This window comes from Haliotis asinina, chromosome 14 (genome assembly GCF_037392515.1).
Source record: "Haliotis asinina isolate JCU_RB_2024 chromosome 14, JCU_Hal_asi_v2, whole genome shotgun sequence".
NCBI lineage: Eukaryota > Metazoa > Mollusca > Gastropoda > Lepetellida > Haliotidae > Haliotis > Haliotis asinina.
In genome coordinates, this window is record NC_090293.1 from 18,975,618 (window position 1) to 18,989,908 (window position 14,291).

A 14,291-nucleotide genomic window follows, 5' to 3' on the forward strand; every position below is an offset into this window, starting at 1 on the left:
TACTAATTAAAACACAAATATTGACAATGCAATCACTGATACCCTCCTCGTGTCACCACATTGAAAACGTCTCCTTTACTACTTTGTGTTAATACAGTAATCAAAACTCAATCTTCAACGGCAGCGACCACCCCGTCAGTGTTTCCACGTCGAAGATGTACCACAAGAAAACTGTTGTGCAGCGTTTGTACGAACACTTTTGAAATCGATAGATAAGCCTCAATACAAAAAAGTCACCATCGCGTGAAGTTCATCATCACCATTAACCGATCCCCGCCTGTCGGCCATGATTCGTATCATTGCCCGCTATATCAGTTTCATTGCCAAGCTCTTGAAATAGAAATCACATCGTCATCATTCGCTTACCACTTTAGATAAAACATTGCTTCTGAGTGTAATAAACTTTCATTAAAACTATGTTAGTCCTAACCCCCGGGCCGTCAGCCCGACCCCTGGGGAAGAACGAGTGTGCTTGAAGGACCCCCGCGCACTTATCCGCTACTATGCTGGCGCGATCTGTTCCAAGCCCCGCTCCGATAGCCAAATACAGCCATAGATTCTCCGCAGGGCTACCCCATGCTATTTTTAGTATCACGTCGTTTCCACATCGGTCTTACTCTTAGACATGGCGGAGTAGGGAAAAGCAGGGAACCGCTACGGTAGGTCAAAATTAACATTTCTTGCGGATATAACTGCGCAATATTGCTTTTGAAGCTCTTGCTATGATGATGTGCTTGTTTTGAATGTGTGGCGTGGTGTTAAAAGCTTTCCTTATGTTTCTTGTTAGTGTTTGACTATCGATGGGGGATGGGGGCACCGGCGTCTTATCACCCACTGTCGACAGCCTCTTTCCCTCCTCACAAAATACTTGCACACACGCTGTCCCCTTTGGTGCTTCTTGCTACCACCATGTTTTCTATACAGTAAAAAACGATGAAGGTTTTGGTCGGGGTATGAAAGTGACAAGCTCTACTCCAAAGTTTCAGGCTTTAAGCTTTGTTTCAACAAGTTAAGAGACTTTGAGATTCAGAGCCTGGAAACCGGTTTTTAAACCACTGGTTATACACTACTGTGGAATGTGTCTAAACCGCGCGCTGAAGCCAGGCTTCGTTTTTTCCTGGGGACTTTTTTCCTGTGAAGAAGGCAGTTATGACTTACGAAATGCTATGCTACTTTTAGAAGAGGACTACAATGTGAGTGCAAGTCATTGTGGATGATCATGGTACGCAGATTGGGAGAATATCAGGCACGCCCTTGAGGAATTTCTTTGGGAAATGTCGGGAGATTTTCTTTTATGAGATCCTTCACTCCATTTGCCCTTTGAGATGAAATCACTTCTATTGACGGTTGTCATAGTTTAGTTTGGCGTTCTACACTGTAACGCCCAGGGCTACAGAAACAAACACGGAACGAAATACGGAATCAAGGTTCCAGTGAGAAAACTACTCTCATGCGAACTTTCATTTCAACCTTTGTTCAGTTTTGAATTTTAATCCCAAACGTTGCCCATTTCAAAATAATCTCAATCTCATGAAAACATGTTATTTAATTCCTTCCACACTAGCGAGCGTAAGTTTTATTCAGGACAAAGTTAATAGGTTTAGTGGTTGAAACAGAACTGTGGTAACCAGAGAAGTTATTTTCCTACCCAGCCCTGGTTACCCCCGAGATAACGCAGCCCCCACCCCTGAGCCCCTCCCGTGAGATTTGCTCTCGGGCGGGGACGTAAACCGATAGGACTTCACAACGTATTTTCCTTATCCGCTGTTTAACGTCCATGGTGCCTGTTCAAGAACATTGTTCCAAAATGTAAGTTGAAAGAGCAACTTTCTCCACTTTTTAATGAATTTGACGGTAAAGAAGTAATCGGATTTCTTTTGAACTACTTTAAAGCCCAGTTCCATTTGTCACGTCCTGGAATAGTTTATGCTTTGAAAACGCTGTGTATCAAACGTTTTTTAGACGTATGATATTATCGTGAGGCGACCCGATGTAAACGGAAACCCAAGATGGTTGGTGTATTGAGCATGGTATCCGTGTCGCTCCTGTGACCTTCGCGAATATTAGGAAGCTATTTGGAGCGTTTTCCACGCCATCTTATTGCAGCTGTTGAAAGAAAGTACAGGGCTACTGCAATGTATCTAAATGCCGTCGTGGTTATATAACAGGCCATATACTGGAAACGTCGGTTGTTAGGACAACGGGTCGTGCTAGATATTTCTCGAGCTGGGAGCGTGTGGCGTTCATTTCATGATGTGGCGTTGGTGGTTACGGCCAATATGTAACATTGCACCGATTGCATATGAAATATATCATTATTTTTAAAATGAGCATTTACGTCTATTACACACTATTACATCCTCTACCGCTTTGAATACATATCCTGTTATTCCTTTATGAAGCAATTCCCAGCACGTTAAGTAAACGTATAAATAAACATCTGCGATATAACTCAGTGAAACGTTTCACAATTGATTCCCAACAATCATGAATTGTGGTTTCGTTGGCCGTTTGTCAATTGCACAGTCTCACGACAGACGCTGGCTTAGTAACACTGACCACGGTGTGATGTATGTCGCGTTCATTTCGTCTCTCGCCCACCTACTGAGTGGCATAAAAGCAATTTGTTGCATGTCTATTTCAGTGAGAGGATTATCATCCATGGCTCTGTTCTCTCCAGACAGGCTTTATGTTAATCTTCAGTAAGAGGAATAAGCCATAGCGAACGGTAAATGTCTCATCCTCTTTTCATCTTTGGTTCAGTGTCTTGATGTCGGTTCCATCATCTGTGAGCCGAATGAATAACGTGACGATTTCGGAGAGAGATGTGCAGTTATATATAACCACTTCGTGTCACTTTCATCACTAAGGTGATATTTTTATCATCAGTTATTCTTCACTTCAGAGGCTGGTGTATGCGTGTGACAAATGGTTAGCTCGGCAGGGTATGGTGGATGTTTCATGACCGCTTGTGGTGGTTCACAATCATAATCGTGAAAGAAATATATAACCCCTTTTCCTAATCTTTGCCCTTTGGGGTGTGTATTCACCCTCGAAATCAAAGATTGATTTTTGTCAAAGGTTCCCTAGAACACTCATACAACTAGTGCAACTCTGTGAAATACCGCAGAACAATACATTAACACTAGTGATCTGTATTTCGTTTTGTTCGCCTACTCACGTTGTGATACTGATGCTTTTGGATACATGTCAGTTTTATTTTCCACGACCTTTTTGTGAAATACTAATGCACAGTGGCTGTAGTTGGTATTGGGTTTCACAAATATATGTACTGATTTCAGCGCGCTGCCTTCTCTGTTCTGACATCGGTGCCTTGTCTCGTGAGTGTCATCACGCCTGATGGTTGTGTGGGGGACTAATACATCGGCACATTTTCCCTCCCCCGAGTCGCTTGTTTTTCAGCTGATACTATAAACTCATCAAGAAGATAGGGATGTTGTGTTACTGGCACCAACGGGGAATGATCTAAATTATAGTGGCAAGAATGATGTTGTGTATATGGACTTTTAATTAGGTTGTTGTTGTGTATGCTATTAGTGGAATTCACTATGAATGGAAGAGATGTACTTTATGAAATCGACATCAATCTAGATTATTAAAAGGTTTAGCCATCTGTCTTTCAACAAATATAACAATAGTTACTATTTTTTCTGTCACAACTGTAAATATTATGACGTTAGCCCACATGAGTGGTCTGGATGAATCCGAACTATCGATTGTTAGAACACGTGGTTTAGTTCTTGAAAACCTTCTTTTCTGCAATTGATTATCACGTGATATTTTTTTCTTACTCGAAACGCCATTTTCTTTTAAATTTTAAAACCGTGGGGACGCTTTTGGGTGCATCGAGTTTATAGAGTGACACAAAATGTTGAGAATGGAAGAATAGCGTGTTAGAACAAGGTCACACACACCAATAACACATTTATGTAGGCACTCTATTTAAGTAGAAATGGGTTTCTGAAATGGGGTCACTCAGTAAGCTGTCAGAAATGCTGTGCTAAGCTAAGCCCGAGAATCCTGACACACACCATATGTCAGAGCGTCGCATGTTATACAATTACACGCATATTCGTTCAACGACTATTTCACACATATAGTTCGACAGAGGGCCACAGTCAAATATTCTATTAAAGTATGTGTTTTTACATGAAAATAAACATGTTTTTATCAATCCGCATTGATGAGAAGCAGTTGGTGTTAAACATACTCTTTCTGTGTGTGTGGTTTTTGTGTTCTTTGTACATGTGTTATGGTCCTTTCACTATCTGAGTTTGTGTTACATGGAGTTTTGTAAAATGAGAAAAATAAAAGATGAAGATGGTTTGCTGTTAAAATACCCACGTTGAAACTTTAAAGAGAGCCAAAAACACAAACCTCTTTTTGTGGTAACTTTCAAAGATTAATAACATGCAGGCAAATGATTCTTTACTTGTTCTTAAACGAAAACGCGAACTCCAACAAAATAGCTAGATATACTGGTTTTTAGTGCACAAGATCTTAAAAAGCTAACGATATTCAATGACATTAATGGCAAAGCAGAAGCATGACGTCGGAGCTATGTATGTAATTACTATATTTAATGCTCATCATTGTGTGTACGCATGCATCTCTACCGTCAGAAACTATTTAACTATATTAGTTGTATGACAGCACAGACTCCTGTAACTCTACATGATATTGGAAATTTATCGACCACTTGGACAAGACCTACGTCATGATGTAAGAGTAACGGAATAATTCAATTTTAGATGACAGTTCCGACGATGATAATTATATTTGTCTGAACATATAGAGAAGACACGTATTTCACATGTACTAAGACACATTTGAGGCAGTTTCACTTACATTTATTAGATTTTCAGTATAATTATCTCTTTAACCTTCCAGTGGTCAGCAAATGTCCATTCCATTCAGATTCGGTCATTTCCTTGCGGAGATCATTATCATAATTCCAATTCCGCTTATTAGCACCCAATGCATGTCACCGGAAGTTAAGTAGGTCACGTGTTCTAAAATTAACCGACACAGGCTGCATGACTACATGATTCTTTAAATAGGGCATAGGAGGTCGAACTAGAGAAAGGATTAATGGGCTAGGTTTTGTCCCAGGTTCTGTTGCGCTGCGGGGGTAGATTTATGTCTCGATTGTGATGGAGAACATACATTCTCAGCCACGCCTAGTTTTATGCGGTCCCAGCAGGGGGCGTTGTTTGTGACGTCATCGTGACACAGCAGGGCGGCACAGTGCATAGTCATAACATTATCATATTGTTTCAGGGAATTTCTTCCTTGAGTAAATAATGCAAATGGTTTGTGCCACAAAAGATAATACGTCGAGTCCTATTCTTCCTAGAGAAGAATGGACGGAATCCGAAAAGAGTATAGTATTACATTCGTACGTCCGTTATTGATTTCTGTTTTTAATTTGTGGTTGACGGCCTGGAACATTGTCGTGAAACTAAGATGGGATATAGTTCCCAGTTCATTCCTGATGGACATAACGTGTCAAAGATACACATGTGTACCGTTGCTATGCCATGATAGATGGTACCCCCTCGATGGCCTTCTGTTCTCGGAAAGCTGAAGGTCGACTGTTCAAGGCCGGACCAAAATACGTTAAAAAATGAAACTTGTTGTTCCTTTGCCTGGCAGTATAAAGAGAGCCAAAGAAGTATTTGTCACAAAATATACCTTGAAATCATTAAATTTGCCTTATAAGTCCCCGTGAAGCCCGTTTCATCTTACCTGTCACATATGTATCATAAACACGCGTGTCATGTCTGCATTATGTGACATTTCCAGCAAAACAATATGTGCACCAACTAAGACCAAATATCAGAAGCTGTGTAAACAAATTGCAAATCTCAAGTTTTAGAAATCTCAAATTTAGATTATAAGTTGTGGATTTCTGTAATGTACAGCCTGAAAATGTGTCTCTTACCTAAAATAAATAAAACGATGAAATATTTGCTTAAAAAACTTAAAACGGTTCTGGGGAATCAATTCTCCGCCATCAGAGTATTTGTTCAATTGATTTTCGACACAACTTAAGTGTTATCTCAACCATTAAATAAATATAATACCGTTACATTTAATCTCATTGTGTTAGAAAAAGTGAAAGTAGAAAGATCTTCACTTATGGGTTCAACGTATGGTATGAGTCCTACCAGTAGCAAGCAGAATGATCTTGCAAGAAACTATGAATACACGTGCTTCGTTGTAAGCCCTATATGTAAGCTATTTGATGTTGAAAACCGGATACCAGTAACCTTGCCTAATTGCATGTTCTACAGACTGACTTGTATGAAATGGAATTCTGGAATACATCCCCCGGGGAAAAGGAAAGAATAAGAGGAAATAGGTACTTGAACAGTTAATAATGACATATCATTATACCGCGGTAATAATTAAAAGAATATCACCAGTATCTCTGTTTTGCAAAGAGATCTATCACATTTAATCAATTGCATAACTTGAGTCACGTGGTGTAAATGAGCCAGATGGAAAATGTTACGTGCAATTACACATGTTCCGATTACACATGATTATGTCGTTACGCCCTGAATATGAATAAGGTATTGTGTGTATGTTCTCATAGTCAGTTGTGAAATCTCGACGAGAAGGAGTGATACATACCAGGCGTCGGAGTCAGACAGGAAATGATTGGAGAATATGAAAGTTTGCTTTAAAATGATCGACCCTGACCGAAAATAGATACAGTATCATTTGGGAGTACCTCCGACAGCCCGGTTGCAGAGACCAACCACGGTAGACGCTTTTGCGTTGCCCCTGGAGTTCCGTGCACTGATAAATTTGTTAGGCACTGCTGTGGAATACGCTGATGTGGTAAGTGCCTTTCGAACTCTCTGTTGCTCTTTTTGCGAAGTATAAGTTTTGTTTTTCAAACGGTACACATTTCTGATGGATTATTGGATTTCTTTGCAGAATTTGATAACTCGATGTGTAAGGACTGATATCTTTAAAAATAACGGAATTATTTCCACAGAAATAAATCGCCTGAATTTAGCATAGTGTTAGGATATTCTGGATGTGTTGAACAAGCAGTGTTCATGTCGAGCATTAGAACACCTATATAACCTAATTAATGATAAGTATTTTGCTGTTAATTATGTTTCCAGTTGAATTTACACACATTTACTGACATTTCATTTGGATCTATCCACACACTTCATTCCAGTATCGCTAAACATCACATACTAATCGCGTCGCTTTTTTTTTCTTGTCCTTGACATCCAGAAATCATTTTTTTTCTTTCCTTATGCATTCCGATTCTAAATACCAACGATTTTTAAGAACATAGAAATACCAAACGCTTCTCTAACCTTTGCATTGCTACAAATAGTTTTAAATGCGTGACATGTTTCAGCGATTAAGAACAGTTATCAAAATCAGCCACTAATCATTGGCATTAGCCTTGTTTCTTATACCTCGAAGCATCAGCGCTACTCGACCAATTAGCTTGTACATACATCTCCCTTGAAACAGATGCCCTGATGTAGCAATTATCGTGTTGTCATTACGTTACAAGCCTGGTCAGTCGCCCCAGGTGGCCAGTCGGTTCCACATGTCCAGTATCTGACCATCTGACAGCATTCATCTCTTCCATCCCTCTGTTTCCACTCTTGACCCCAGCACAATCACATGGGACTGACGGGATAACGAGGTTGGTGGAGTAGCATCTGATTGTCTCATTGTAGATGTTCTTTCGCGTTACTTGTTTCTTCAGTCGTCTTGTTAGCGCCTATTTGCTGTCAATGATGTTGAAGAATTTGGGATTAATATAGGTCAGAGGAAAGCAGGACGGTGCTTGGGGCCTTCAGAATTTGAAAGGTTCCTCATTACACGTTCCTGTCAATGTACATGACTGTAATAACTAATACCTGTGTGTTATCTATTTTGATGGCTCCTAGGTATACAGCCGACTTGTCTTCTGTGCTGTCACAGTAGGTTTTTAGTGTTTTTTTTTATCCTAATTATCAGCCAACTCAATTTTTAGTGGATATTTTCTTCAGTATTACATTACTTACAAGAATTCCTTATTTCAACGTATGACGTGTGACCTACATTCGCCTTCATGTATATTTCACTGGTAATGTCCAGGAAGTCGCATCACGTTGATGAATTTAATACAGATACAAATAGCATAAAAAAACATCTTACAAGTTTCGGGTATTTTTAAAAATCATATGGAACTGGATTAATCTTAGCACATGCTTTGTTGAAATATGAAAAAAGGGAAGGCACTGTAGTTGAGTGGGTGAGTGAGTTTAGTTTTACGCCGCTTTTAGCAACATTCCAGGAATATGACGGCGGGAAACGTCAGAAATTGGCGTCACACATTGTTTCCATGTATGGAATCGAACCCTAGTCTTCAGCGTGACGAGTGGACACTATAACCACAATGCTACCCTATCAGGTCGTGTATAAAATGACTCATCCTTGAATATTTAGCATCAGTCACCATCACGGTTTGTGGGTACATGCGGTAGCATGGAGGTCGAGGAAATGTCTCAAGGGGCGGGGCATCCTCTCTCTCCTGACTACAATAGTATCCACTAGGGTCTTTATTATTTTCGTATTTTTCCACCGACGACACAATCGGATTAAAAGTTACCGAGCACAATGTGTTAACCCAGTGTGGAGTTGTGTCCGCCTGGTGTTCATTTATTTAGATCGTGAACGCGGAGCCAAGGCAGCGAGAGCTTTCACATCGTAAGTTACGCATTGTTTATAACGGGTTGAAGTTGGAAGCGGCTGATTTCCAGATGTGACCGGACGCGTAGGCCGACCACTTTGACATTTTAGAGGTCAAACCTTACCCTGTATCCCCCGGAATGGGGAACAGGCTTGCCAATCCCCCTCCCCTCCTCCCAACCCCTCCCCTGGTATCTTCTGATGCATCACGAGTACTGAACCTATTTGGGGAGTTATTTCAGCACAGCTGGTCTGGTCATAGCTTGACTGAGGCTATGGGTTTTCGCTATGTGGGATTTACATAGAGATTTTTCTCTTTCATTGCTTTAAGTCAGGAAGATATAGTGGCGTTGTATCAAGGTTGCTTGATGAACAGCTGGTGTACAATTATGTACGGAAAATTAGGCGTTTCCTGTCGTGTGACATTACGTTTTGTTCACCCGGCTTGACCCCTGTTCGGATTATGTTGTTGTGGTGGTGCCGTTGGCAGTCGCTCGTGTTGACGCTAGTGTTGTGGAAGGTCGATTGATGATTACGGCAGCAGTAGCAGCAAACGCGATAGTAGTTGTAGGATAAGATAAGAAAGGACATTTCATTGTCCATTTCACTTTCCATGCAGAAACAGAAGTAGTAGTAGCAGTAGTAGCAGTAGCAGCACTAGCAACAGCAGCAGCAGCAGTAGTAGCAGCAGTAGTAGCAGTAGTAGTAGCAGCAGCAGCAGTAGTAGTAGTATCAGCAGTAGTAGTAGTAGTAGCAGCAGCAGCAGCAGCAGCAGCAGCAGCAGCAGTAGTAGTAGTAGTAGTAGTAGTAGCGTTCATGTCTAAGGTAAGAGGTAAGATATTTATAACATGTGTAGAAACAGTGGCAATATCCTATGGACTACACAAATAAACACAAGAGGTACAAGAAATACAGATACATTTCAGCCATGAATAATGCCATAAAAGATGACATACTGATGTGATAGTAGTGGTGGTGGTGGTAGTAGTAGCAGTAATTGTGGTAGTAGTAACAACAACACCGGTACATTGTTAGGACAATATAACTTACGTTAGTATCAATTCAGCTACTGAGATTTAGTCACAGTATTATTTACAATAAGTAACATGTGTATATCAGCCGCACCAGTATCAACGGACAATATAACTTACGTTAGTATCAATTCAGCTACTGAGATTTAGTCACAGTATTATTTACAATAAGTAACATGTGTATATCAGCCGCACCAGTATAAACATTAGCAACATTATCATCATAGTAACAGCAGAAATACAAGCATCATCACTAGCTATCGTTTGCAATACCAATAAGACAAGATCATAGCCGTGCCACCTTTCATTAATGCAATCATTTGTAGTTGTTAAGCCAGTAGCATCCAACCACTCCCAACAGTATCGGATGTACCTAAACACAAGTTCATTTTGTAATGCCCCAATCATATATAATGATATCCGTCAGCTGAAGCCGTTATGACAGCACGTGACACGAGGCAGTTAACCCTAGCGGGCCCCACACAACCCATCGTTTCAGTCAGAACATTTGTTACATACTTCACTCTGAGGGGATCTCACTGGGTGCAAGTAGATACTTATTAATCATAACAGCAATATGCCCCGAAGTTCCCGTCTTGTCAGGTCTGCTGTTCATATATAAACATTCTCTAACGGTGGTACTATTTTCCTGATGTCAAATAACAAGGGATCTCTTGTGTATATATACACTGACTCATCTTCTGTTACAGGGAGATAAAAGTTGTTCTTATAGCCAACGCGGGATGTTTTATGAACATGTGTAAAGTTAGTTTGAAGATTCAGGTTTTTAAACTGGGAGCGTTTTTGTTGGTTATGATCTATTCATGTCTTATAGACGGCTCTTACTGTATCTACTACGACTACTAATAGTAACGTCATTATTCAGATCGATCAATCGATGTATGTGTTCTCTGTGTGGATTGGCGATCGTGCATTACAAAAGCCAAGCCAGTTAAACGTTTTCGTGTAGCATGCAGCTTTGTATTTATATAAAACTGATTTGAGCTTCTGAAGTATCACTATCGTCTTTGTCAGTGCTCCAAGTGAATTAAACGTAATCCATTTATACTTCATAGAAAATGAAATGGACTTGTGTGGTTCCATTTGGATGTCTGTCTACAATGATAGAATCGTTAGATACAAAGGACATTAACGAGAACTGCAATTTGTTTCTTTTACCGAGGGGATTCTTTATGCAGTCCTTAATGTGAAATCCATTCTCGTGCAGACCATCTTTGAAAGCTTGGCCGGATGTCTTTTGCTATGATACGGTGTCCAAGAATGACCTTTTCGCCTTTCGTCTCGAAGGACCCCTTTACACCGGAACGAAATCCGCCATACTTCTCTCTGAGATCTTAGATACGCTATTGTGCTGATCTGACTATTGTCAGACGTAGCTAGCTCGGCTTTCAAGAAGCAGACAAAATGCCTCAGTAGACGATGCATTGATTTTATAGAGGTTATCACAGCCATATATTGAAAATCACTTAACCCCTGCCTGACTTGATTGTATGATATCTGGACAGGGAAAACATGATGACCAAGAACAATAGTTGCAGATGTTATGCCTAAAGTGAGACATGCCACGGAATATTGTCAGCATCCTAACCGGGAATAGAAATAAATTATACATCTCAGCTTCTGTTATCAATTCTAATTTTCAGTTGGAATATTTTAAGTCGGAAATATTATGTTCATTATCTGAACTGTCCTGGCGCTTGGTCAGCTTTCAAGGTATGCGTATGCAAAGGTTTAAGGTGAGTGGGTGAGTGAGAATGGTTTTGCGTTGCTTTTGTCAATATGCCTGCAATACAACGGCTGGGGACACCAGAAATAGGCTCCAGATATTGTATCTTTGTGGGGTATTGAACACAGGTGTTCGGCGTGATGAGAGAACGCTTTGACCACTAGGCTACTCCAACCTCGCCTATCTTGAAGAATGTTTTATGTTAACACATCCCCAAAACTAAATCCCTAGCTAAAGAGCTGTCTCGGGAAGTGAGTGAGGTGTACATATTTACGCTGCCACTTTTTAGCGGCACTAAACCAATATTCATGGTGATGGCACCAGGAAATCGGCTTCGCGCATTATACCTGCTGGTAATGCGAATCTGGACGCTTTGACCTCTGGGCCGTCCCATAATCACGCCTTTCTGTTTCAATATCAATTAAAACAGCTAGAAACCTTATATCTCAGATTCGCCCCAGATTCAGATTATGCCAGTAGATTTATCTGAGCCATATCCATGATACCAGTAGGACCCCAGATAAGCAGAATTATTGGTCAAAGCCGCGCTACTCTCCATTACAATCATGCAGTTCATATGCCATTTGGAAGCCTACAGTGCTTCACTAATCAACCTTGAGTTTCTCTACCTATCCAACTTGAAGTTGTATGCCAGTTATCTGACAAGTCAATTTCATTTTCCAAAGCCATTTCTATCAATATGTTTTGAAGACGCTTAAAAAAAGATGATGTTTTTGTACCACATCAGATAGTGTTTCTGGAAGGATAAATTAGTGCTTGAAGCTCTTAAGAAATTGACCTCACTTCTCACCATTTGGAAACAGATGTCCACTGATGCCAAAGGGGGAACGCTGGTTTTCTTAGATCCCCAAGGGTGATGGTTTGACCGGAAAGAGTACTGATGCCGGGATATTACTTTCCGTTATTACTATTGAACTGCTGTTGACTGCCATCTTAAAAGTATTGATTCACAGTCGGCATTTCCTCGTCCTTCATAACATCTCCTTGAGATTATTATCATACATGGTGTTTACTGCGATTGAAAGCATTGACCAATATATGGCCACGACATGGAGTCGCTGAACGAGGAAGTGGCCAGTCAGAGTTAATTAATGAAAATACAGCCAAAACCCACGTGCAACTGATCGCCTACAAACTGATCATTCGAAGGACGATACTGATTTGACCTGACCTGTTGGAGTGACCCCGGGCTAGTTGACCTGGATGAGGCTTCCCATGTATCAGATGACCTTCGTTATCAGGACAGAACCTCTATGATTATGATAGCAACGGCAAATTGGCGTTAAAGGAGGTTCGTTGGGTATTGAAAGGTTGATCAATCTAAGAGTAATAGGTCGGGAGACGTATCACGAGTGTGGTGTTTCAAACGTGGTGTTAGTGGTATTGGTACACTGACCAGTAGCATCAGCAGAAGTCTTGGAAATGTCCTGCCCAATTCCTCGTGGAATACCATCTTAAACCAGTCATCCAGTCGCCCCTAGGCTGTCGTACAGACCCTGAAGTATATATATCCAAGAAAGCCCACGCAAGAAAATGTGGCAAGTCTAGATTTTCTTAGCTTGAAAATGAACAAAGTATCAGGGCTCCATTTCATTATATTATTTTTGTTTCACTATGAACGTTTTTCGGTAAAATATGTTTCAGAGACTAGCTGTTAGACTAAGTCGCTCCCTGGATGTCAGTGTAGTTCTCATGTCATGTATTTCTGTAGTAACATCACACGCTGTTTCATATTTAAGCTGCCCTGCAAAAAATGTACACTTCAAAACTGGATTAGACGAAAGAATTGCACTGTTTTCAAAACGTTACAAAGACTTAAGCCATTAGAATATATCACCATTATTAACCATTACTTAATATTTAGCTATGATCAAGCATGGGTGTATACTCTATTTTGGAGATAAGTATACATTGTTGTAGCAATTATTACTTTATTAGGGGCTATTTGGGTTTGCCTTTATGAGAACAGAGAACAAAACGTTTAAGGTGACATTTCCTCGCACGTCACAGTTTCGAATGCACTTTGAAGTCATCTACAGGAACGTCTGACAAACCATAGTTGCAAGTCGGCAACGTTGATTACATGGCCACTGAAACACAGAAACTGCATATAAAGAATCGCTTTGGAAAATGCATAATTATTATGTATTTGTTTTGTATCATTATTTACCTCCAGATGCAGGATACTGATCTATGTTATATAATGACCAAAGGTTCCACGGTCCTATCTGCAGTCATTATGGGTAACGAGTTACTTAATAGGGCAGTTATCGTGATAAATGAATCATACATTTGATTAACGTAACCGTGGAACAATCGAGATTATAACGAACGTGTCATTACAATCACATTTGAATAAAAGTTTGTTTAATAAAAGATTATTTAATCATGTTTAAACGCATTCGTTTCTTTTAACCATTGTTTTCAATAACAGATTGTTTCTCGCAAGCTTGCAATACTGAGCTTGACAGCGTGGACTGTAGACTTGCACAAGTCTCTTGCACTAGATAATACTTAAAATATGTACATAACAGGCTTACTGTCTGTTTATCTACACTTGCCTCTTTAAAGGATGATATTACTATTTATCCACCCGCTCAGCATTCAGTACATCGTTGGTGCACCAAAGCTACGTGTACTTCAACTGCAAGAACATCCAAAATAACTCAAGCAGAGCTCTTGAAAACAATAATAGAGGATTGAATCTAGTTTTACCACGTTCTTAGCAACATCCCACACTTTGCACCCATTTT

At 40.2% G+C, this 14,291-nt stretch overlaps 1 protein-coding gene across 3 annotated transcripts in view; it reads left to right on the forward strand.

Moving 5' to 3' along the window:
- Positions 1-592: 592 nt before the first annotated feature.
- Positions 593-14,291, forward strand: part of LOC137261107 (hemicentin-1-like) — a 102,914-nt gene continuing 89,215 nt past the window's right edge. For 2 of the 3 annotated variants that reach the window (XM_067798785.1, XM_067798788.1), the window contains exon 1: positions 593-659. The gene's annotated coding sequence lies outside the window, so the exon portion shown is untranslated. Of the gene's footprint in view, positions 660-6,811; positions 6,871-14,291 lie in introns of those variants that run through there. The other variant, XM_067798786.1, reaches the window with a different exon arrangement.